This window comes from Pogona vitticeps, chromosome 2 (genome assembly GCF_051106095.1).
Source record: "Pogona vitticeps strain Pit_001003342236 chromosome 2, PviZW2.1, whole genome shotgun sequence".
In the NCBI taxonomy this organism is placed as follows: Eukaryota; Metazoa; Chordata; class Lepidosauria; order Squamata; family Agamidae; genus Pogona; species Pogona vitticeps.
In genome coordinates this window covers 28,411,515-28,436,880 of record NC_135784.1, presented here as the reverse complement: position 1 = coordinate 28,436,880, position 25,366 = coordinate 28,411,515, and the positions used below count along the sequence as shown (strand labels likewise).

The following is a 25,366-nucleotide window of genomic DNA, read 5'->3' as shown; positions in this document are numbered from 1 at the left end:
GAAAAAGGAGCTCTAACTCTGCAATACGACTTTGAAGGATCGAGCTCTCTGCACACTAGAAAGGCCTTTGTCCAATTACCCCTCCAGGGCTCTGTCCCGCCCAACTGACTAGGGCTCTTTCTTATCACCTCCTCACACAGAGGTTCTTTCTCTTATCTCACATCCCACCTCCCCAGGTAATATCTCTCTGTCCCATGAAACTAAGTGCTCCGTTCTCCTTACATGACCAGGTATTCTTTTGCTTCCCTCATCCTCTTCTTAAGTGGGGGCTTTGATGATTCATCTTTCCCATGCATTGTTGCCTGCATCTGGATTTTCTTTGCTTCACCTCTCTTCATTCTGGGAAGGTTTTCAAGGGTTTTCAGCATGAGTGCCAGAAAATACAAATATGAAACGCCAAACAGAACAACCTGAAAGAAAAATTTCCTTCCATGTAACATGGAAGGACGGTGCCCCCAAAATACAAAAATATCCCCCACAAAGAAGTGTAAAATTTTTACTCTCCACATCTCTAAGCAAATGTTAAGTGCAAACTACATGGTGTGAGCATGCATTTTAGCAACAACAACTTTGATGATGTTAAGAAGGATGATGAGGGCATAGTCAGTAGCCAGTGGAGAAAGAAATAAATATTTGCCAACTCTGCAAAGCATCAGGATTTCCCTCCTTTTCTTCCCCATTCTTAGGGGTTGGTTACAAGCCATTCATGTGATTTTGAATCACTGTGTGCATTCACTATGAAAATTATTTCTCCAATATAAAGTAGGGGCTAAAAACTGCTACGGTAAACTACAAGTGAAGTTTTAAATAATTTCATTAATCAGCATGTTTGAAGAATATGTTTCCAGTGTTGTACAGTGGTGCCCTGCATAGCGAATTTAATCCATTCTGGATTAACCTTCGCTATGGGGAAACATTGCTATACGGATCAAAAAACCCATTGGAACGCATTAAACATCATTTAATGCATTCCACATGGGCCCAAAACTCACTGTTCTGTGATGTTTCCCCATGTTCCGGTGGCCATTTTGGGTGTTCGGCAGCCATTTTGGGTGTTCTGGCGGCCATTTTGGGTGGTTCTGGCGGCCATTTTGGGTATTCTGGTGGCCATTTTGGGTGTTCCGGCCACCGCAGAACAGCTGTTCCCCCCTCGCTATGTGAAGAAACATCGGGTGAAGAAACATCATTATGCGATCGCATTAGCGATCGCAAAATCAGCATCGGTATGTGGATTCATCGTTAAACGGTGCGCTTGTTATGTGAGGCACCACTGTATACTAATTTGTTTTTCAGTTCTCAGGGTTAGAATGCTTGCATTTCTCTTTCTTTCTCTTTTAAAAATAAATATTAGAGCCTGTGTCCTGAGCACACTCCTGTACTGCAGTGAGTCCTGGACCCTTCATGCACGGCAGGAGAGAAAGCTGAACACGTTCCATATGCGTTGCCTCCGACACAGTTTTGGTATCGCCTGGCAAGACAAAGTTCCAAATAGAGTAGTCCTAGATCAAGCTGGAATTTGTTGCATCTGTACATTAATGAAACAGCGACGTCTACGTTGGCTCGGGCATGTTGTAAGAATGGCTGATGGTCGGATTCCAAAGGATCTCCTGCATGGAGAATTAGTGCAGGAAAATTGTCCCAGAGGGAGACCACAGCTGTGATACAAGGATATCTGCAAGCGGGATCTGAAGGCCTTGGAAATGGATCTCAACAGATGGGAAACCCTGACATCTGAGCATTCGGCCTGGAGGCAGGCGTTGCATCACGGCCTCTCCCAATTTGAAGAGAACCTTGTCCAGCAGGCCGAGGCAAAGAGGCAGTCCCGAAAGCAGCAAAATCAGGGAGCTGGACAGGGGACAGATTGTATTTGCCTTCAGTGTGGAAGGGATTGTCACTCTCAAATTGGCCTTCTCAGCCGCACTAGACGCTGTTCCAAGTGATCCATGCAGAGCACGATACCATAGTCTCTCGAGACTGCAGGATGCCTATGATTAAAGGGCATATCCCTACAGAGATGCAGTGCTGTAGTTAAAATATTAAAAAATATATAGTTTTAATGGATGGCAATATCCTTGCTGTTTGAAGCCCAAGACCACACACAGAAAGACAGCATTTAGTACGACGGGGTGTTCACATTGCACAAAAAGATGAATAATCAATTCCAGAAATGTGTTAAATTAAAAAGTCCCTGACAGCCTCTTCAAAAAAAAAAAAAAAAACAAAAAAAAAAACACCTCAACTATCCAACAAACAGCAACAGAGTACGGACAGAGTTCTGACTCCTGTCCTCTGAAGATGCCGGCCACAGAGACTGGCGAAACGTCAGGAAGAACAACCTTCAGAACATGGCCAAAGAACCCAAAAAACCCACAACTGTCTCCTTTCTTAACCTTTATATTACAAGTTAATTTATCATTTATAGCTATATTCCATATTTCATTATACCATTCATCCATTTGAAATTCAGATTTTGATTTCCATTGCCTAGCTATTATTAATCTCGCTGCTGTTAATAAATTACACATGTAGTCCTCACGGCAGGTCTGGCCCTCTTCACACTTCTTATGTGTAACCATCCAGGAAATTTTAAATGAACTTAACTATACGTTAGCAGAACTTTTAATTATTGTCAGTACTGTGCCTTCAAGAAATGATTGTGTCAGTTCACTATGAGAGAGAAAAAAAGATCCAGTCTGGGAAATCAAATAACAGCATATTTTGGCAGGTGTTTTGGTAATTGATGTCCCTTCATTTGTCCCAAGGAAAGAGAGGGATGTGTCTTTAACAGGTTGTGAAGAACTGCATATCTCCAATGTTCCTTTGCTGATTATTGGAGACTGAGGATGACCAAGCCAGACTTGCAGAACAGTATGCCAGGAAGAAGGAGAGGCTTGGGTTAATGAAATTATCAAAAAGTGTGAGTGCTTGACGTTCCTCTTCTCAATTTATGCAGGACGGTCACAGTTGAACTGAAAACAAGCAAGTGGGATTGCCAAAAATGTCAAGGCTTGGAAAGGTAGCTATGACGGAACTAAGCAGATCCATAAGAGTTAGGATGGATTGCTGGGGATGAAATCCAAGATCATACATTTGACTTTGGATTTCTATGCATGGATGTGAAAGCTGGACAGTAGAGGAAGATAATTTCTGATATTTTTGAAATGTGCTGGATGAGATTCTGCACATACCATGGATCCTTGGAAAGTTTCTGCAACACATTAGGCGTGAACACTCCCAAGGAATTCACATGACTAAATGAAAGCTCTTTGAGATGCATCATGAGTAGAGATGTAAAAAGAATTTTTTAAAAAATATTTGTTTCATATTGGGTCCTGTTGAGAATAGTACTTTCATTTTCATGTTTTTCTGTACAATAAAGGGATCACATTTTTATTTTTGTTTTGTCATTCATGTTTTTTGATACTAGTTAATTTAGAAGCCCTGGCCACATGACCACGGAAACTGTCCACAGACAAACGCTGGCTCTACGGCTTGGAAACGGAGATGAGCACCGTCCCCTAGAGTCGGACACGACTGGACTAAATGTCAAGGGGAACCTTTACCTTTACCTAAGAACAATTGTCCAGATATGGAGAGAGATGGGACAATAGAGAATCAACCTACTTCAACAGGAGGTAGTAGAACAAACAACCACTCACAGATTGGCACAGTCACAAAGTGAATCCTCCTGCTGGTCCACGCCCTGACAAAGAAGAAAAAAACAAAACAGCCCTCCCAACAAACCTATGAAAACATACGTATTTAATTAAATAAGTGCAGAATGATTTAATCAAGTAACTTTTTGAACAAAAATTAATTTGCAAAAGCAGCCCTCCCACATACAGAAGGGAAAACAGGCAAAAAGCAAAACACAAGAACAGCAAGAAATAAAAAATCTACCCACAAAGCCCGTTCTCTATTTCCCAAACATGAAGATAAGCGAGCAAACAAATAAAGGCCCCCAGCCTGTGGTAGGGTGGAATGCGCTTCTATGGATTTCAGATCCTTCAACACGTTCAGCACTCCTACTTCCCCCTGAATTTTCTGACTGGTTGCTGAATGAACCAGCATAGCTTTGAATAGAGCTCATATCAGTATTGGATGAAACATTTTTAGGTGATTTGACATACAAAGAGGAAAAGAACGGTTAAAGGGGGAAGGAAAGATCTGACATACAGAGAATGAAAGAAAAGTAAGATAAAAAAAGGAATACAGCAAAGAACATGAAACCTTTGTGTTATCTTTTGTTGTTATGAATCATTCATGGTTTAGAGGTTCTCTTTGATAAATCAATGAAGGAAAATGGAAAAAAGAGAAGTACCTCTTCTCCCTGCCCGCTTCATTAAAACATGAAAGGGCCATCTCTACAACGATTGGTTTTCACTGAAAATACTTTTTTCCAGGGATCTGTCCTTGGTATTGAAAGACATACATCACACATTTGTTTGATTTTTTGCACCCTTGATTGAATCAGCAAACTTAGCATCCCAACAGAGGCTTTGAAGAGAAAAAAGATCTCAGTTCCTTGACAATCTGGGAAGCAATCTAGGGCTGGCTAACACTGACCAAAATCCTGTGTCCTCTTTTTTCTGCTTTAGCATCATCTGTAAAGCAGCTCCAGAAGGTTTTCCAGTCCACCACAGCAGGTTGTTGTGATCCAAGAGGGAAAAGGGAAAAGTTGCCCTCTTTGGATTCTGCTTTTATTGACTAATCAATAATACAGTGGTGCCCCCAAGACAGGCACTCCGTTTAATGACGAAACCGCTCGACGTCAATATTTTTGCGATCGCAAATTTTGCTTTGCGATGATTGGTTCCCTGCTTCGGGAACCGATTCTCACAAAGCGATGATTTTTTAACAGCTGATCGGCGGTTTCAAAATGGCAGCTCGGTAAACAAAATGGCCACCCGCTGTTTTCTGGGATGGATTCCTTGCTGCACAGGCAGCAAAAATGGCTGCGCTATGGAGGATCTTCGCTGGACGGTGAGTTTCCAGCCCATAGGAACGCATTAACCAGGTTTTAATGCGTTTCTATGGGCTTTTTAAAATCGTTTTACGACATTTTTGTTCTACAGCGATTTTGCTGGAACGAATTAACATCGTAATGCGAGGCACCACTGTATTGGCAAACATTTTTGTAGCTCAGAATGCCCAACAGAATCATGCACAGCCATCACAACACAAGGTGATATATTCTGTAGAGAATCTGTCCTATGCCTGCTACCCCATTATTATGCCACTAATTGTGATCTGACCATGCCACCCATGAAAGGGTGTCCCATTGCCCATGGAATAGAAGCTTTGGATTCCTGCCTCACCTCACTTCCAGACAGCACATGTAATGAAAATAGAAAAAGAATAATATTTATTGTTGGTTTTTCTCATTGGGCATTTTTAAAAAATGATTTCAAAATATGTTTTGCAACAGGTATTCCTGTTTGTCAGAATATCAGCAATTGTCCAGTTCATCATCATGATCCTGTTTCCAGTAGAACTCCTTTCTTCGAGAACTGAGGGAGCCTGTTTAGATACACCATGCCTTTTGCAAGAAGAACATATGACCTCCTTCCCCTCCCACTGCTTGCTCAACATCTGTTCAGGGTAGAGAATAAACTGACCTCACATGCCTGTCTCCACACATTTCGGCTTTACTCTCCTGTGCGGTCAGAACTCCGAAACCCAAAGATGAACAGCGCTCTTCTGCTCGGCTTTGTGATGTTGGTCTTCTGCTCTGCAGGTAAAGAGGTAACTGGCTCAAATGGAAGCCTACAGAGAAAGCTTGTAATGGTGGGGAAGGCATCAGTGGGTCATTTCTAGGAAGGAAGGTCATTCAGATGTTAGTTTTCATAATAGAGGTTTGCATTAGTGAAGCAAAGGGGGAAACGGAGAATTGATGCAGTGGTTCACCTAAGAGAAGCCCACCCAGGAGCAGTCAATACTCAAGGCAAGAAACAAAATATCTCAAGCTAATCAAATTAGTTGCTTACATATCTGGATAAAAAAGAAATCACATTGAAAGCTAGAGGTGAAACCACTGGTGACATTTAGGAAAACATATCACAACATTTCCTAGCTCTTTTCATTCCTTCCACCCTCTCCCTTGTTTTTTGAAATCAGAAACGCTCCCTTCATCTTTTGGTGAATGTACCACCATCTCCTCTTCTTTTCTCTCAGGGTGTTGGGCCTGGCAGTCGGTGGCTTTGGTTATGAAAATTCCTAGTCACATACCATATCTGGCAGGAGTTGAGACTCTGGCTCCTGGCATCAGTATTGGCAAAAACTGGAGGGCCAACCTCAGTCTTTCCATCATCAGGAAGCATAAATAAAGAAATGCTACAGTGTTGAAAAGTTACTTTATGAGACTCGTCGTCATTTAGTCATTTAGTCGTGTCCGACTCTTAGTGACCCCATGGACCAGAGCACGCCAGGCCCTCCTATCTTCCACTGCCTCCTGGAGTTGTGTCAAATTCATATTGGTTGTTTCGAAGACACTGTCCAGCCATCTCATCCTCTGTCGTCCCCTTCTCCTCTTGCCTTCACACTTTCCCAACATTAAGGTCTTTTCCAGGGAGTCTTCTCTTCTCATGAGATGGCCAAAGTATTGGAGCCTCAGCTTCAGGATGTGTCCTTCCAGTGAGCACTCGGGGTTGATTTCCTTTAGAATGGATAGGTTTGTTCTCTTTGCAGTCCAGGGTACTCTCAAGAGCCTCCTCCAGCATCACAATTCAAAAGCATCAATTCTTTGGCGGTCAGAATATGAGACTAGAGATCTCTAAATTTCCTTGCTTGCATAGTGCTGCAGTTCTAAAAAGTGATACTTCTAGGCTCTGTAGCTTCAAGTTCAAACGGTGTGTCCTCCGCTGGTATTCTTGAGTGCTCCTGTCCATTCTCGCATGTTCTTGCTAAACCTTTTGAGTACAGGGTATCTGGACCTGTGGGAACAAAACCATTTAGGAGAGAAGCTGAAGAGAAGGGATTTACACAGGAAGGAATAATCATTGTACTGAACAGCAGACAGCAGAATGACTTAAATAGGTCATCCAACACCACTAATATGAAAAGATACAATGGTGACAATGCCGTTACTTAACTATCCAGAGACAATTCCCCCTGGTTTAGAAGTCAGTGCAGGCATTTGCTGTTCCATATCAGCCACATGCCTTGGTGTGCAACAGCTAATGCCTATCATGCCTACTCAACTTCTGGTGATCCACCCCCAAGATGGACACCAGTGAGCCTAGGCTGGTGTACGTTTTCAGTTGAATTCCAGCCAGTGGCTCTGAAAATGGAGGAAAAATTTTAGTTAAGAAGTCCAGGAGAGCTGAGAGGGGTCAAAACAAAGGATATCTAGTCCAACGTTCTGTTCATGTGGTGACTGATCAGCTGCCTCCCTGGAGCCCACACGGAGAAGTGCAGGAAGAAACTGTCTCTGATCCTTGAGGTAACAGGTGACCTTGGGAAGGGGGCACCTTCGAACTGTACAGTTTTGCAATCCTATTCAGCTGTAGATGCCTGTATTGGCAAGAAGTGGATAAGAGGATAATGTGGGAATCTTCCAGTTCTTTGATTTTAGGAGTTAATCACAAACTGCTATGGGTGGCTTTTGTCTTTTCTATAGATTGGCATAATTTCCCTTTAAAGCTGGCCAGGTCAGGGGTCATGAGATATATATTGAGGTGCCAGCAGCAAAGAGAGAGGAAGGCAAGAATGCCAAGGCACGTGGGCATACGGTTCAGCCAGTTTTCCTTCTACTCCCGGAAAAGGGCACTGCCAGTCTGTGACAATAAAGTTCAATACTAATTAGGTCTATGGGATCATCATTGCCCCCAAAGAGCAGCCTTCATAAAAGCAGAAGGGACAAACCATGTCATAGGGAAATCTTCTGTCAAAATGTCATTCCCAGCCCACGTATGTCAAGCATCATGCTTCTTTCTTTGCTCATGCTATCAACACAGTGTCAGGTCCTATCACTGATCGCTACCACCAGCAGGATGATTTTTGGCATGGTTAGCCTGTGGCAATTTCACCTGGTGATGTCCCCCTTGAGAAGTCTCTTCGCCCTACGGAAGGAAGTAAATCCTAATGCCTTCCCATAATATTTATTTCATTTTATTTTATTTAAAAACATATTCTGCCTGTCACATACACCCAGCTCCTCTGTAGGTTTTCCCTAACAAACCGATTTGCCTTTGGACATGACAGTTTCTCTTGTCTCCACTTTCGCTGCCACCAGAGGAAATCCTTCCTCAGTTACGAACTAGGACCGCAGAATCACATGTGTCAAATTATCATCATCATAGGCATCCTTCAGTCTTGAGAGACTATGGTAACGTGCTCTGTATTGAGGAGTGTCCTCTCCAGAGCATGAAGCCTGGGTAAAGTAGTATGGAGGATAGGCTGTTACCTAAGCAGCAAATCCCCCCTCTCCACATCGCTGAAATGGTCCAATGAAAAGGCAAGAGCCAATGCAACTGGTTCCAGCAATTTCGCAGGAGTTGCCAGAAAAACACGAACTGCCTCCGGGATTCTGGCTCTGGATTTTGCCTCGAGGTTAACTCCTGAAGCCTTTTCCATCAATGGATATAGCCAAAAGGCAGTGGAGGTTTGAAACTGGATATAGTATTGTTTATTAATAGATTAACATATTTAAGAATCAAAGAAATCATAGATGGAATTGTATTTGGTATTCATTAAACTTCATTTAGCTTAGAAATATGGTGATTATTTTGTATTTAATTTCAATCACTTTATAACAGTTGCATTCAGTTCTCTTATACCTTTTTTTACAATATTTTTTAAATTAAATTCTTCCAGTTACCTAACTCTTTCCCTAACTCCTGACTAACTATCCTATCTCATCACTAACCGAAGCCCCTAATTCCTGTCTAACTGAAATCCTAACCCTAACTGAACTTTAACTGTCTTCCATTCTCTTCTTATATTTCCTTGGTTCCGCCCTCCTGCTCAACCATTGGTTGCTAAATCAGTGTTCCGTTGTGATGGACAGGTGTGGTTCCAGGCCTGTCCGTCACACTGCCATATAGCGTATCACTTCTCAGTGGCTGACAGCAGTAGAGACAATATAAAGGCAATTCAGTTTAGAAGAATCAAGGCATTAAAACTACATGCATGAATTAGAAACAAAATCACCACAGGAATAATATTTTCCAGGTAACTGCCCTTAGTGGTATCATCACCAGATCCAAACCACTTCTTTCATTCTCTTGAAATTAGAGAGCTGGTGATAGATATGGCTACAACTGGGAACAAGCATGATTACATTAAATATGATTTATGATACTACTTATGTTATTACTTTCCAACCTATGACAGATGGTTCCTGTTGGGCTTTATTCACTAATTACTGAGGCTGAATCTCTATTCTTCAACATGAGATTCCCTCTCATAGTCTCCCTCTCTGTTTTCACACAGATCTTTCATAATGATTCTGTTTGTCATCCTCATCATAATGTGACATCAAGTCAATTGTGACTAATGATAACCTTCAGAAAGGTTTTCAAAGTAGAGAATATTCAGAAACAGTTTATCATTCTCTTCTTCTGTGGACACTCTCGGACTGTGCAGCTTGCCCAAAGCTACACAGGTTGGCTTTTCTCCCAGTTGGCACAGTAGATAATTGATCGCCTAACCTCTGGAACTCATTTCACATGCTAGCAAGGTTATGCTCAAAATCCTGCAAGGTAGGCTTCCAGTATGTAGACCGAGAACCAGAAGTACGAGCTGGATTTCGAAAGGGCAGAAGAACTAGAGTCTAAATTGCTACATGTGCTGGATTATGGAGAAAGCCGGAGAGTTCCAGAAAAACATCTACTTCTACTTCATTGACTATGCAAAAGCCTTAGACTGTGTGGACCACAACAAACTATGGCAAGTTCTTAAAGAAATGGGATTGCCTGATCACCTTATCTATCTCCTGAGAAATCTATATGTGGGATAGGAAGCAACATTTAGAACTGGATATGGAACAACTGATTGGTTCAAAATTGGGAAAGGAGTATAACAAGGTTGTATATTGTCTCCCTGCTTATTTAATTTATATACAGAATACATCATGTAAAAGGCAAGATTGGATGAATCCCAAACCAGAATTAAGATTGCCGGAAGAAATATCAACAATCTCCAATAAGCAGATGATACCACTCTAATGGCAGAATGTGAGGAGGAATTAAAGAACCTCTTAATGAGGTTGAAAGAAAAGAAAGAGGTGAAAAAATGGTCTAAAGCTCAACATTTTTTAAAAAAGAGTAAGATCATGGCCAGTGGTCCCATCACCTCCTGGGAAATAGAAGGGGAAGATATGGAGACAGTGACAGATTTTACTTTCTTGGGCTCCATGATCACTGCAGATGGTGACAGCAGACACAAAATTACAAGATGCCGGCTTCTTGGGAGGAAAGTGATGACAAATCTTGACAGCATCTTAAAAAGCAGAGACATCACCTTGCCAACAAAAGTCTGAACAGTCAAAGCTATGGTTTTTCCAATAGCGATGTATGGAAGTAAGAGTTGGACCATAAAGGAAATTTAGAGATCTCTAGTCTCATATTCTGACCGCCGTAGAATCGATGCTTTTGAATTGTGGTGCTGGAGGAGACTCTTGAGAATCCCCTGGATTGCAAGTAGAACAAACCTATCAGTTCTAAAGGAAATCAACCCCGAGTGCTCACTGGAAGGACAGATCGTGAAGCTGAGGCTCCAGTACTTTGGCCATCTCAGGAGAAGAGAAGACTCCTTGGAAAAGACCCTGATGTTAGGAAATAGTGAGGGCAAGAGGAGAAGGGGATGACAGATGATGAGATGGTTGGACAGTGTCATCGAAGCAACCAAGATGAATTTGACACAACTCTGGGAGGCAGTGGAAGACAGGAGGGCCTGGCATGCTGTGGTCCATGGGGTCACGAAGAGTCGGACGTGACTTAACGACTAAACAACAACAACCTCTGGCTCCACATCCCAATACCAAAACTATGCCATCCTTCCAAAGTCCAGCTCCATCTGGTTCTCTCAAGCTGAACCACATCACTACATGCCAACAACACCTCCCTCCCTCTCGACTAACCTTCATCCATTCAGAAACACTCCCTGCACCAGGCATGCTGTTCCTGGTGCTCATGTCCCGTACATACCACTGGACATATTTCTCTCCAGGCCAGGGACAAAACTGATAGATCAATGGAACATCCTCTAGGCCAGTGGTCCCCAACCTTGGGCCTCCAAATGTTCTTCGACTACAGCTCCCAGAAGCCTTCACCATCACCTCTGCTAGCCAGGATTTCTGGGAGTTGATGTCCAGGAACATCTGGAGGGCCAAAGGTGGGGACCACTGCTCTAGGCAGAAGAGAAGCTATCATTTTGATGTTTGTAAGTGCATGCACTTAATTATTCTTTCCGTCTCAGCCCAGGGCATTTGGTGCTATATAAAAGGAGAGTACTTGTATGAAGGCCCAACCAACTGCTACGCTTGTGGAAAGAATCAATGCTTCAAGACAGCATATTATAAAGGTAAGTTTCAGGAAAACCCTCCCCCCCAAACCAGTGGGCTTCAAGTGGGCTGGAATATTTGGTGGGGTCCCTTCCTTAATTTGTTTCACTTGACATCACTCACCCTCTTCCTCTCCCTTATTGGTCTTCAGTATTGCTCTTCTCATGCTTCCGTTTAACCTTTCTCACACAGGACCTAAATTGATTTACTGGGAAGCAGGCTGCACCGATGACAACATTCAGTGCAACGCAACAGAAAAAATATTTAAGAAGGAAATTCTTACTGGCCAAAAGAGAACCACTTGCTGCAACAGAGCCGATGAGTGCAATAGGGCGAGTCCCGCAAGTTTCCTCCGATGGAATCAGTTCCATGAAGACCGAAAGGATCAGTAGTTAAACGAAACAAGGCCACAGGCTGTGTCTATTATCACCCTTGCCTCATGCACCCATACTCCCTTCAGGAAAACAAGCCTCACTACAGTTGGTGTTCTCTAGATCATGAACTCTTGAATGAAATCATTCCTGCCCTATGGTGATTGGTTTCCTCTCGGAACTGTAGAATAACAGAATGGAAGATTTGGGAGGGAAGCCAAAGGCCATCTAGTCCAAACCCCAACTTTGCATGAATCCATAGCTGAATCACCTGCAGACAACGGAAGTCTGAGGTACTCTGTTCCCCCATTACAAAATCCTCAAGATACCTTATTTAGATAAAGGAAAAAGTTAAGGTGTGTCCCAATCTGCAGTGGGCCATCCTTAAAGCACTCGTTCTCCGTGACTCTCCCTGCTTCCATTCTCCCCAGGTCCATATCTGAAGCACTTTCCCTGCTGCTCATTTTCCTTCTTTAATCTTTTGAATCCACCTTTCCTTTGAATGCACTTCTGTATTCATCTGAAGTGAACGCTTATTTTTATGCAGAGCCTGGATGGCCGTTTCCAGTAACCTTCTGACACCGGGATTCCAAGTAGTCTGAGGATGGGTCCTTGTGTTTGATCCTGTTTCTTCCTTTTCTTCTTCATCCCTCTTCTTTCCCATATGGTGCCACCTTCCATACCACAGAAATGTACCTTCTGACCTTTTTCATTTTACTCTGGAAAGTGTCATGAATCCTGCTGATCCTTTCTAAACAAATCTATTCTAATAAAGAAAAGAGAGCATCTGTTTCTTAGACTGGTCCAAGTCCATGAAACTGAGGCATGCGAACCATGGCAGGGTTCACCCTTATTTCTTTTCTTTTCTTTTTTTTTAAACATATATTAATGCGAAGTAATTGAAACCTCTTTGTAGCCTGGAGTTCTGTCTTCAGTCGTAGGGTGTCAGGTGTCCATGGAAGAGTTTAACTCATCGGCAGGACGAGTCAAAAGACCAGTGTTCAGCCCATGGGCAGGGCCATTTAGACATTCCAGTTCCAGAACGGTTTGGCTTCAAAGATTAGGACTTCTGAAATTGCCTCCTTGTCAGATTGTCCTTATATGGTTTGAAAACCAATTCACCCTTTAGCAATCAATCAATCAATCAATCAATCAATCAATCAATCAATCAATCAATCAATCAATCAATCAATCAATCAATCAATCAATCAATCAATCAATCAATCAATCAAGAAACAAAAACAAAACGAGGGGGGAAATAATCCTTCTCTCCTTTGTGGATCACTCTGAAGGTCCATTGTGATTCCTAGAAATTTCTGCCCACAGGTAGATGAGGTGGTGATGAGGAAAAGGTAAAGGGCAACCTGAGAGCAAATGATGAATCAAATGTTAAAGGAATGACAGCCCGATTCAGTATAAAGAAGCCCTCAGGATAGATTTGATCCCTGCACAGGTTAGGCATCCTTCAGTCTCGAGAGACTATGGTATCGTGCTCTGCATGGAGGACTTGGAACAGCGTCTAGTGTGACTGAGAAGGCCAGTTTGAGAGTGATAATCCCTTCCACACTGAGGACAAATACAATCTGTACCCTGTCTAGCTCCCTGATTTTGCTGCTCTCATGAATGCCTCTTTGCCTCGGCCTGCTGGACAAGGGTCTCTTCAAATTGGGACAGGCCATGATGCACCGCCTGCCTCCAGGCTGAACTCTCAGATGTCAGGGTTTCCCATCTGTTGAGAACCATTTCCAAGGCCTTCAGATCCCGCTTGCAGATATCCTTGTATCACAGCTCTGGTCTCCCTCTGTGGCGATGTCCCTGCACTAATTGTCCATACAGGAGATCTTTTGGAGTCCAACCATCAGCCATTCTTACAATATGCCCAAGCTAACGTAGACGACACTGTTTCAGTAATGTATACGTGCTAAAATTTCCAGCTCGATCTAGGACTACTCTATCTGGGACTTTGTCCTGCCAAAAATGCGTCGGAGACAACACATATGGAATTTGTTCAGCTTCCTCTACTGCCGTGCACAAAGGGTCCAGAACTCACTGCAGTACAGGAATGTACTCAGGACACAGGCTTTATAGACCTGGATCTTGGTGTATGCCGTCAGCTTCTTATTGAGCCATACTCTCTTTGTGAGTCTTGAGAACATGGTAGCTGCTTTGCCAATGCGTTTATCGAGCTCAACATCTAGGGAGAGAGTGTCAGAGATTGTTGAACCAAGGTGCGCAAATTCATGAACAACCTCCAATTCTTGTGTGAAGATGGCAATAGAGGGAGGTGAGTCCACGCCCTAGCCCATGGCTTGTGTTTTCTTCAGGCTGATTGTTAGCCCAAAGTCTTGGCAGGCCATTCTAAAACAATTCATGAGTTACTGGAGGTCTTCTGCAGAGTGGGCAACAATGGCTGCATCATCGGCGAAGAGGAAGTCCCACATGCATTTCAGCTGGACTTTGGTCTTTGCTGTCAATCTGGAGAGATTAAACAGCTTTCCATCTGATCTAGTCAGGAGATAGACACCTTCTATTGCAGTTCCAAAGGTGTGCTTCAGCATGACAGCCAAAAAGATCCCAAAGAGGGTCAGCGCAAGGACCCAGCCCTGTTTCACTCCGCTTCGGATGACAAAGGGATCTGATGTTGAGCCATCAAAAACTACAGTACCCTTCATTCCCTCATGAAAGGACCTGATGATGCTAAGGAGTTGAGATGGACATCCAATCTTTGGAAGTATTTTAAGTCAAAGGAATTGTAAGATCTATGAAGGACACAAAGAGTGGCTGTTCTTGTTCCCTGCATTTCTCCTGCAACTGTCTGAGGGAGAATACCATGTCAGTGGTGGATCTATTAGCTTGGAATCCACACTGTGATTCTGGATAGACTCTATCTGCAAGCACCTGGAGCCTCTTCAGCACAACAGGGGCAAGCAGCTTCCCTACAACGTTGAAAAGAGAGACGCCACAGTAGTTATTGCAGCTGCCTCTGTCTCCTTTGTTCTTGTACAATGTGATGATATTTGCATTCTTCATAACTTCAACAGGGATGTTATCCTTTCCAGGTGCTTTGCCGGAGGCGAGGGAATCCAAGGCCACTTTTATTTCTGCTATGGTTGGTTTGTTGTCCAACTCTTCCAAGACAGGCAGGCACTCAATATTTAATGCTTCATTGGTTACTACATTCTCTCTGGAATATAGCTCAGAGTAGTGCTGCACCCAGCGCTCCATCTGCTGTGCTCGGTCCTGGATGATCATGCTGTGAGGTCAGAGCAGAGAGTGAGCCATCCTCTTGCGAACAGGACACAAAACAGACGAAAGAAATAATAACAACAGGAAAAGAGACGGAAGCAGAATAGGGAAAAGAACAAGCAAGTGATACACGAGCTGAACAAAGTTGAAGCAATAGGTTCTGTTAATAAAAGTTCTTTTATTCAAAATAACGACTCATCTTTCACAGTTCAAGAAGGGGAACAGCCACAGGGAAAGTATGAACCTTCTTACACACACCTGTAGCAGACTTCAAGGGAGCAGACTTCTTCTGTATTGGACATAAAGCCTGCTTGATACCATCATATATTCCCTTGATGTTACCTGTGTCCGCTGCTAACTGTATCTGAGAGCAGAGCTGGAGCCAATAATCGTTGGAACATCTCCTGGCAGCCTGTTGGACTTGGCTACAAGCAGCTTGAAGAGGTTGCAAGTTGTACCCGCTAGGACAGGCTTTGTATGCTGCTAGAGCTCTCCTCTTATCCTCTATGGCTGGCATCAACTCCACCGAATGGGCTTCGAACCAGTCAGCTGTCTTTTTGGTCTTTCCAAATGTGGACAAGACGGTGTTATAAACAGCATTCTTGAAATGTTCCCATTGTTCAGGTGCATTTGCCTCAGCCGGGCTTAGAAGGGTTTCCTCAAGCGCTAGGGCAAATTCCTCCACTTTTCTTTGATCACGAGTCTTGCTGATGTCAATATGTGGTCTTCCTTCCTTTTTCGTCTGATACAATCTCTTTGTTCGCAATTTTATTCTACTACTGATCACTCCCTGCACAACATATTAATATAATGTAGATTATTGGGCTGAAGTGCTGGTATGTGCATCTCACACTATTGGTGGATCAGATTGCCTCGTGTGATGTGCACGTTCTGACAAACTGCTACAGGTGCAGTTTGTCAGAACGTGCACATCGCACGAGGCAATCCAGAGCACAGAGTGCTGTCCTCTGAAGATGCCGGCCACAGAGACTGGCAAAACGTTAGGAAGAACAACCTTCAGAACATGGCCAAAGAGCCCGAAAAAACCCACAACAACCATTAGATCCCGGCTGTGAAAGCCTTTGCGAATACATTGCTATGGGTGGCTTTTTCTTTTCTATAGATTGGTGTAATTTCCCTTTAAAGCTGGCCAGGTCAGGGGTCATGAGATATAAATTGAGGTGTCAACAGCAAAGAGAGAGGAAGGCAAGAATGCCAAGGCATGTGGGCCTCCGGTTCAGCCAGTTTTCCTTCTACTCCCAGAAAAGGGCACTGCCAGTCTGTGACACTTAAAGTTCATTACTAACTAGCTCTATGGGATCATCATTGCCCCCAACAGCAGCCTTCATAAAAGCAGAAGGGACAAACCATGTCATAGGGAAATCTTCTGCCAAAATGTCATTCCCAGCCCATGTACTGTATGTCAAACATCATGCTTCTTTCTTTGCTCATGTTATCAGCACAGTGTCAGGTCCTATCACTGATCACTACCACCACTACCACCAGCAGGATGATTTTTGGCATGATTAGCCTGCGGCAATTTCACCTGGTGCTGTTCCCCTTCAGAGGTCTCTTTGCCCTACAGAAGGAAGTAAATCCTAATGCCTTTCCATAATATTTATTTCATTTCATTTTATTTAAAAACATATTCTGCCATATAGGTTATGGCTTCAGGGTGGCTGTCAACAGTAGAAACAATATAAAGGCAATTCAGTATAGAAGAATCGAAGAATCACCCACTGATGCCTTCCGCCCATTACAAGCCTTCTCTATAGGATTCCCTTTGAGCCAGTTACCTCTTTACCTGCAGAGGAGAAGACCAGCATCACGAAGCCAAGCAGAAAAGCGATGTTCATCTTTGGGTTTCAGAGGTCTGACCGCACAGGAGAGTAAGGCAGAAATGTGTGGAGACAGGCATGTGAGGTCAATTTATTTTCTACCCTGAACAGATGTTGAGCAAGGAGTGGGAGTGGGAGTGGGAGTGGGGGGGGTGTCATATGTTCTTCTCACAAAAGGCACGGTGTATCTAAACAGGCTCCCCCTTTTCTGGAAGAAAGACGTTTTACTGGAAACATGGTCATGATGATGAGCTGGACAATTGCCGCTATTCTAATACATGGGAACACCTGTTGCAAAACATATTTTGAAATCTTTTTTTTTAAAAAAATCCGCTGTAACAAAAAAACAGTAGCAAATATTGTTCTATTTTCATTAAGTGTGGCTCTGGATGAGATGTTAGACAAAAATCCAAAATTTTACTAGCTCCTTGTATTTCCTCAAAACCTTGTGTTTTCTTTGTTAGGGCAGATTTTTTCCACTTCCCAGGTGACGTGGGCCATCATAGATGTGCAATCATAGAAATGTAGAATAATTGGGTCGGAAGGGGCCTACAAGGCCATCCAGGACGAACCCCTGCTCAATGCAGGAATCCAGATCACAGAAGAGATAACATATGGTGGTCCAGTTTTCTCTGGAATGCCTGCCTTAATCAGGAGAGAGCAGGTGTTAGACGCTTAGACAGGATGCTTGATTCCCTCAAGTGTCCTACAGAGACTTATAGACCGCCTGGGAAACGGCCTGTTTGAACTCCTGTCCTCTGAAGATGCCGGCCACAGAGACTGGCAAAGCGTTACGAAAAAAACCCTCCAGAACATGTCCAAAAAGCCTGAAAAACCTAGAACAACCATCATATCAATGTTCATTTGCATATCAAAGTCTGGCAACATCAGCTTATTTCCCTATCAGACTTCTATTTATCTACATTGCTTATACACTCCATATGAACAAAGGCACTGTGAAGTTCTCGTAATATCCAAAAGTCTTATTGTTATGAAGAGAACTGTAGGCACAAAACTGAAAACGTATTTTTTTTAAAGGAACACAAATTGCAGGCAAATACTTCAGAATACAGGAGCTTTCTAGCCTATAAAAACAGTTTTAAAGAGCAAAAGACAGATGATGCATCTCTTAAAATATTAAAGCTCTTAAAAATAAAATTATATTAAGTAAAAAAAAGCATTACAACTTTCAATAAAAGACACGGGAGGGTATTTGATCTTTTAAAATTAAAAACATATAAATCAAAAAGGATTTCTTAGCCTCTAAACATGTTAAAAGCAGGGTTATCAGTAACTGACATTAGTCTCAGGCAGGCTGGAAAGAGAAAGCTCTCTGTATTCTTTTTTCTTTAATTTAGGAGTTTGATTTTTTTTTTGCCTTTATTTGCTTGCTTGCTTATCTTCCTGTTTGAGATACAGAGAGGGGTCTTTGTGTGTGTGGATTTGTGGTTGTAATTAGGTTTTGTGTTTTTAATTGTGTTTCTTTTTACAGTTTTTTCCCCTCTGTGTGTTTCCTTAAAATTGTTGTTGTTGTTTGGTCGTTAAGTCGTGTCTGACTCTTCGTGACCCCATGGACCAGAGCATGCCAGGCCCTCAGGGAGGCTGCTGGTCAGTCACCACATGAACAGAACATACAGATATGTATTTCTTTTATGTTGTTAGGCGCCTAGAGTGGTCCTCACACGACCAGATAGGTGGGAAATAAATAAATAAATAAATAAATAAATAAATAAATAAATAAATAAATAAATAAATAAATAAATAAATAAATAAATAAATAAATAAATAAATAAATATCCTTTGATTTGACCCCTCTCAGCTCTCCTGGTCTTCTTAACTAAAAATTGTCCTCCATTTTCAGAGCCACTGGCTGGAATTCAAGTGAAAACGTGCACCAGCATAGGTTCAGTGGTGTAAATCTTGGTGGTGGATCACCACAAATTAAGGAGTCAGGATAGGCATTAGCTGCTGCACACCAAGGCATATGGCTGATGTGGAACAGCAAATGCCTGCACTAACTTCTAAACCAGGGGCAGTTGGCTCTGGATAGTTAAGTATTGGCATTATCACCAATGTATCTTTTCATATTAGTTGTGTTCAGTACAATGAATTACTCCTTCCTATACTCCAAAATGGAGGCAGTGACAGATTTTACTTTCTTGGGCTCCATGATCACTGCAGATGGAGACGGCAGCCCCGAAATTAAAAGACGCCTACTTCTTGGGAGGAAAGTGATGACAAACTTTGACAGCATCCTTAAAAGCAGAGACATCACCTTGTCAACATAAGTCCGCATAGTCAAAGCTATGGTTTTCCCTGTAGTGATGTACGGAAGTGAGAGCTGGACCATAAAGAAAGCTGACCACTGAAGAATTGATGCTTTTGAACTGTGGTGCTGGAGGAGGCTCTTCAGAGTCCCCTGGATTGCAAGGAGAACAAACCTGTCGATTCTAAAGGAAATCAACCCGGAGTGCTCACTGGAAGGACAGATCCTGAAGCTGAGGCTCCAATACTTTGGCCATCTCATGAGAAGAGAAGACTCCTTGGAAAAAACCTTGATGTTAGCAAAATGTGAAGGCAAGAGGAGAAGGGGACGACAGAGGATGAGATGGTTGGACAATGTCATCGAAGCCACCAGAATGAATTTGACACAACTCCGGGAGGCGGTGGAAGACAGGAGAGCCTGGCGTGCTCTGGTCCATGGGGTCACGAAGAGTCGGGCACGACTAAACGACTAAACAATAACAAATACTCCAAAATGTGGGTGATCACAGAACAAAGGAAGGCTAATTGCCTTAGAGAAAGTACAAGGGAGTCAACAACAGATGTCCGAGACAGAGGAGTCTCAAGGCAACGCCCTGAGAACTCTTTTTATTGACTTAGCATGAGTTACATAGTATGTTGTTAGAATTCAGATAGGATACTAATCGCAACTAGGATTGGCTGAAATAACTCGTTGATCTTATGCTCTACCTCTAAGCAAAAGGGCAGAATAAGGGTTTACCCCACCTGCTGGCAGCTGCCACTTCCTGCCAGGAGTGTATGCACATCACTGGAACAGAATGCAGCTACAACCTTTAAGCAGAAGTTTCCCACACAAAAGTTTTAGCAAGAACATTCTCGAATGGACAGCAGCACTCAAGAATACTAGCGGAGGACACACCGTTTGAACTTGCATCTACAGAGTCTAGAATTATAACTTTTTAGAACCGCAGCACCATGGAAGCAAGGAAATTTAGAGATCTGTAGTCTCACTAGAGGTTGTGTGAGGCATCAGAATTGTGTATTTTCTTGAATGGAATATGGGTGCGTCAGGCAAGAGTGATATTCAGGGCAGCCTATATCCTGTTTTGTTTAATTGCTGATCCTTTAGGAATTAATAGAGTTGATGCCATCAATGGAATCTGGGTGGTTTCACAGCATTGCACTCATCCGAATTGCAGCAAGTGATTCTTTTCAGGGAAATCCTATGTCCGTTATGAAATCTTGGTTCTGTGGTGTTGCATTTAGTATTGTCATCAGTGCAGCCTGCTTTCCAGATCGCCAACTTGCCCCCTAGATGAGAAAAATCAGCAATGTTAAATGGGAGGTTCAGAAGAGCAGTGACAGAAGCATGGGAGAAGAAGAGGGTAATATCAACTGGAACGAATTAAGGAAGGAATATCCCAAACCACTTTAAGCCCACTGCTGTGGGATTTAGGGAACTTACGGACATAAACTGCTTCCGAGAAGCAATGGTTCTCTCCGCAAGTGTAGCAATCCTTGATTTCTTCCCCCGGGAATGAATCCATACGGCACCAAAGACCCTGGGCTGGGAAAGAAAAGACAACTCTAGTTTGGCCTTGCAAACATCTACATGATAGCCACAAACGGATGCCGGAACAACAACATCCTAGGTCTCACTGTGGAAACACATGCCCAATACTTAGATTATATTTCACACTTCAAAGAAAATCCTTTTAGTGAACACACAATATAAGCTGGGAGAAGTTGGATACCAACTCTTGCAGAAACAAAAATAAGTCAGTGGATAAATACTAGGTTGACATGGCAAGAAGAAGCTAGGAAGCTGGGAGAGCTACTGAAGAGAAAACAACTACAACAATTGAAACAAAAGGACATTGTCTGCAAATATAACCTCCCACCAAACAGCATACCTGACTGCTCCAGGCAGGGAAGACCAATCAATGCGTAATAAATAAAAAACTATTAATGGGATATTCAGAGTGAATCCAATGAACTTTCCACTGCCTCCATATTGGCAGAACAAGAGGAAGCCATCAAAAGATGTAGGAATGGTGAAGCGGCAGGACTGAATGACATTGGGAGTGAGCAAATTAAGCATTTTGGGCAAAATACAAAAGAATGGCTCCTTCAACTCTTTTCAATAACCACGGGGCAAATAAACAAGTTCTAAAAGTACGGCAGAACATGAAAAAATTGTTATTGTATGAAGAGGTATAGTAAGGTACAGGTAAAGGTTCCCCTTGACATTTAGTCCAGTCGTGTCCGACTTTAGGGCTCGGTGCTCATCCCCGTTTCGGAGCCATGGAGTCAGCATTTTGTCTGCAGTTTCCGTGGTCACGTGGTCAGCGCGACTAGACATGGAACGCCGTTACCTTCCCACCGTGGTGGTACCTATTTATCTACTCGCATTTTTACATGCTTTCGAACTGCTAGGTTGGCAGGAGCTGGGACAAGTGATGGGAGCTCCCTCCTTCGCTTGGATTCGATTTTACGACTGCTGTTCTTCTGACCTTGCAAGCACAGACGCTTCTATGGTTTAACCCACTGCGAGGTATAGTAGGATAAAGTAATTGGTATAGAAAGAGCCTCGTGGTGCAGTGGTTAAACTGCAGTACTGCTCAAAGCCCAGGTTCAATCCCAGGGAGCCAGTTTAATATTCATTCAGCCTTCCATCCTTCCGAGGTCAGTAAATTAAGTACCCAGCTTGCTAGGGGGGAAATGTGTAGCCTGCATAATTAAATTGTAAACTACCGAGAGAGTGCCGTAAGCTCTATGGGACAGTATATAAGCAGCATACTTTGCTTTTTAAAGAAAAATAAAAACAAGCAAAAAATCACGAGATCCCCGAAATTCCAAGCCAGTCGCCCTACTATGCCACTTGTGCAAAGTGAAAGAATGATACTAAATCATCTCATAAAACTGAACCTCTTCTAATTCCAGAATAGGCAGGCTTTATACCTGGCAACAGTCGTATAGCTCGAATCTTAAATCTAAGACAGCATACAGAAGATAGATTTGAAACACCTAAAATAACTGGACCAGCATTTGTTGACCTTACAGTGGCACATGGTCCTCTCCATCATCAATTGCTGCTTAAAAAAATTCGACCTCCTTACTAAACCTCATAGACTGATAGACATGGTCCCCATTCTACTTCAAAACTGAAGAGTCTGTTGTATTTCAACACAGGCACAGGCACTAGAGAAATTGAAGGAAAACTTTCCCATAGGGTAGCATCCCTAACATTAGAAGACTTTATTTCAGCAATAGAATATATTTTCTTATATTACAGAAAAACTAAAGAAACAAAAACAAAAACAAACCTTTAAAACAGATCTGTGCTTTCCACTTAAAGAACAGAGCAGCAGTGAAGTTCCAAGTTAGTTGGGAAAGCAAGATTTTGGAACATCGCCCTGCCCTTACGTATTTGGGTATCACTCCAGATCAATCTCTGACTTAGAAGAACATCATCTAAACACCAAACAGATAGTTGCAGCCAGAAATAACATACATAGGACACTGCCTGGGTCAGACTGGGGTGTACACCCACAAGAACAACAGCTTTGTCCCTGTGCTACTCCATAGCACAATATGCTATTGCTGTATGGTAAAAATCAGAACATGCCAAACAAGTAGATGTAGCTCTGAATTAATGATGCAGGGTTATCACTAGCTGCCTGAAATCCACCCCAATTTTTATAGTCTATTACTAGGTTGGCATTGTCTCTCGGGGGGCTAGCAAATACCAAAAAAAAATAAAATTAGAGATTGCGTTAGCCCCTAACCCATCCACTTCCTAGATAGCTGCTAATAGCTTTTTAATGCTAGAGAGAGGTGCATGTGTGTGTGTGTGTGGGGGTGTTGATCGACAAATGCGGCTAACTAATTTGTCTGGCTTTAGGTATTTTGCCTCTTGACTTGAGGGGGTAGTGTTTCCTGCTCCACCTCAGGCAGCTTAGTCACGTCTCCCGACTCTCCCCTAGAAGAGCCTCTCAATTTGTCATTTTCCCCTTTATTACGCTAATGCAATCCTCTGTCAAGGGCATTAATGTCTGAATGAACGTCCTACCCAAAAATGACCCACTGAGACCTTCCCGATTATGATCTTCTCTATAGGCTTCCCCTTGAGCCAGTTTCCTCTTTACCTGCAGAGCAGAAGACCAGCATCACAAAGCCGAGCAGAAGAGCGATGTTCATCTTTGGGTTTCTGAGTTCTGACCACAGAGGAGAACCAGGACGAACTGTGTCAAGATGAAATGTGAGGTCAATTTATTCATTATCCAGAGGATGAGCAAGGAATAAGAGTGGGTGTTCAGGGAGGTGTCATTATGTTCTTCTGGCAAAAAATATGATGTATCTAAATATGAAGTCCCAGTTCTAGAAGAAAGAAGGTCTTCTAGAAACAGTGTCATGATGGCAAGACAGACATTTGGTGATATCTCAGGAACACTTGTTGCAAAACGTTTTGGAATCCTTTTCCATGCAGGCAGGCATTCCAAACTTCCAAACTTCCATTTGCCCACGTGCTCAGAGCACAAGTCAAAATTAATTAATCCCATCCCATTAATTCTGTCCCACTAAACGTGATGCTGATATTCTCCACTCACCACTCACTCTTTCAAAGTTCAGGCCATCTTCGCTTCCCAGGCTCCCACCGATCCCCTCCCTTTTGTTCTTTCTTCCACACAAAGGGACATGCCCTCTTCGTCCCCATACTCATCTGGGTGTTCTCTCTCTCCTACGGAAACCTTGTTTTGCCAGGGCTTCCCCCCCCCCAAACATGAACAAGTAAAAGGAAGGTATTTGCCAAGAACCTCTTTGGCAAATCTGGTTTCTTTGTTTTGAGCTATTCCCAACTAGCCTGAATTAGCTGAAAAAATTATCCTTAAGTTCTGCTAAAGCCACATCACTCACTCACACTTATAAGCTCAGGGACATCAGCTCCAAAGGGGGCAACTAGACTGACATATAATACAGGAAATGCTCCAGAACTGGGATGATCGTATTCACATTATTTTATGTTGATTACATGACATAGAAATCAATGCAAATTAGACTGGAGGTCCCTCTTCCCCCATCCATAGTCCTTCAATCAACAGTACAATAATCACATCTAGTCCACTCTCTGAAGGAATGCACAGAACATGATTGGTTACATCAGCAGTTAATTTCTGGCCCGACACTGGCACTGGATCCACCCCCCCCTCTGCAGTTTGATGAGGACCAGGAGCAGCAGTCCTTTGGAGACCGCATGGGCATGCACCACTGTATGGCTCCTTGCCACCTGGGAACAGAATTGGCCCTTCAGCCCCCGACTGGTCAATCTTAGATTATCTTAATAGTATGGCCAAGTCCCCTTCCTCGAATAGCACATCCCACTAGTGCAGTGCTCTTCCTAGCTTGTCCTTTTTTGAACTGACCACAAGCTCCTCCACCTGATTGCACCAAAGAAGACAAGCAGAGCAATTGGGACTCCTATTCGGACAGAGCAATTGGGACTCCTATTCGGACCAGCATATTTTGCCCAGATGCTTCAACAGTGCACATGGTATTCAAAAGGCAGTAAGGCTCCATCTACCTTCATCCCTTGGAGAAACCTGTTCCCAGCCAACTATGGCCTGTTAAATAAAAAATGAACCACAGGCGTCAGTGCGGCCCTGCACCTGGCTGAAGAAGAAAAATAGTGCTGCCAGGTGTACGTGCATTGTTTTGGGCGTGGGGCCCTTTGTCTGAAGATACCTACAGTACTATCTCTAGGCTCATAGAGGAGGCTGTGATACCATATCTAGAGTATCACTGCGTCCGTGGTGAGCCAAGAGACAGTAGGATCCTTGCTAGGAAAAAAGACCAGAATGTTCCCTATGTGTAAGCCTGCCAAGCCTACTAGGGCCAGCCTGCGTACCAGCTGTGTAACCCTTTTGGGTGACTCTCTGCTGACCACCTTGGCCCTTGCCTGGTTGTCATATGACCACCTAACTTTTTTTATTCTTCAATGCCTTCTGCCAGAGATTAACTGCTACTGCAATGGGGAAGAGCTCAAGGAAAGTCAAATTCTTGGGAATACTGGTCCCTGACCATTGCTGAGATCACCTCTGTGCATACAACCCTCCACCATGTGTGGGGCCCTTACATGACCAGCCAAAATTTATCATTATTTGTAA

At 43.1% G+C, this 25,366-nt stretch overlaps 1 long non-coding RNA gene across 1 annotated transcript; it reads right to left on the bottom strand.

Moving 5' to 3' along the window:
- Positions 1 to 19,538: 19,538 nt before the first annotated feature.
- Positions 19,539 to 23,971, bottom strand: LOC144587568 (uncharacterized). Its single transcript, XR_013542714.1, has 3 exons — positions 23,351 to 23,971; positions 20,668 to 20,769; positions 19,539 to 20,513 (listed from the first exon to the last, which is right to left on the bottom strand). It is a non-coding gene; the product is annotated as an uncharacterized LOC144587568 (long non-coding RNA).
- Positions 23,972 to 25,366: the final 1,395 nt, after the last annotated feature.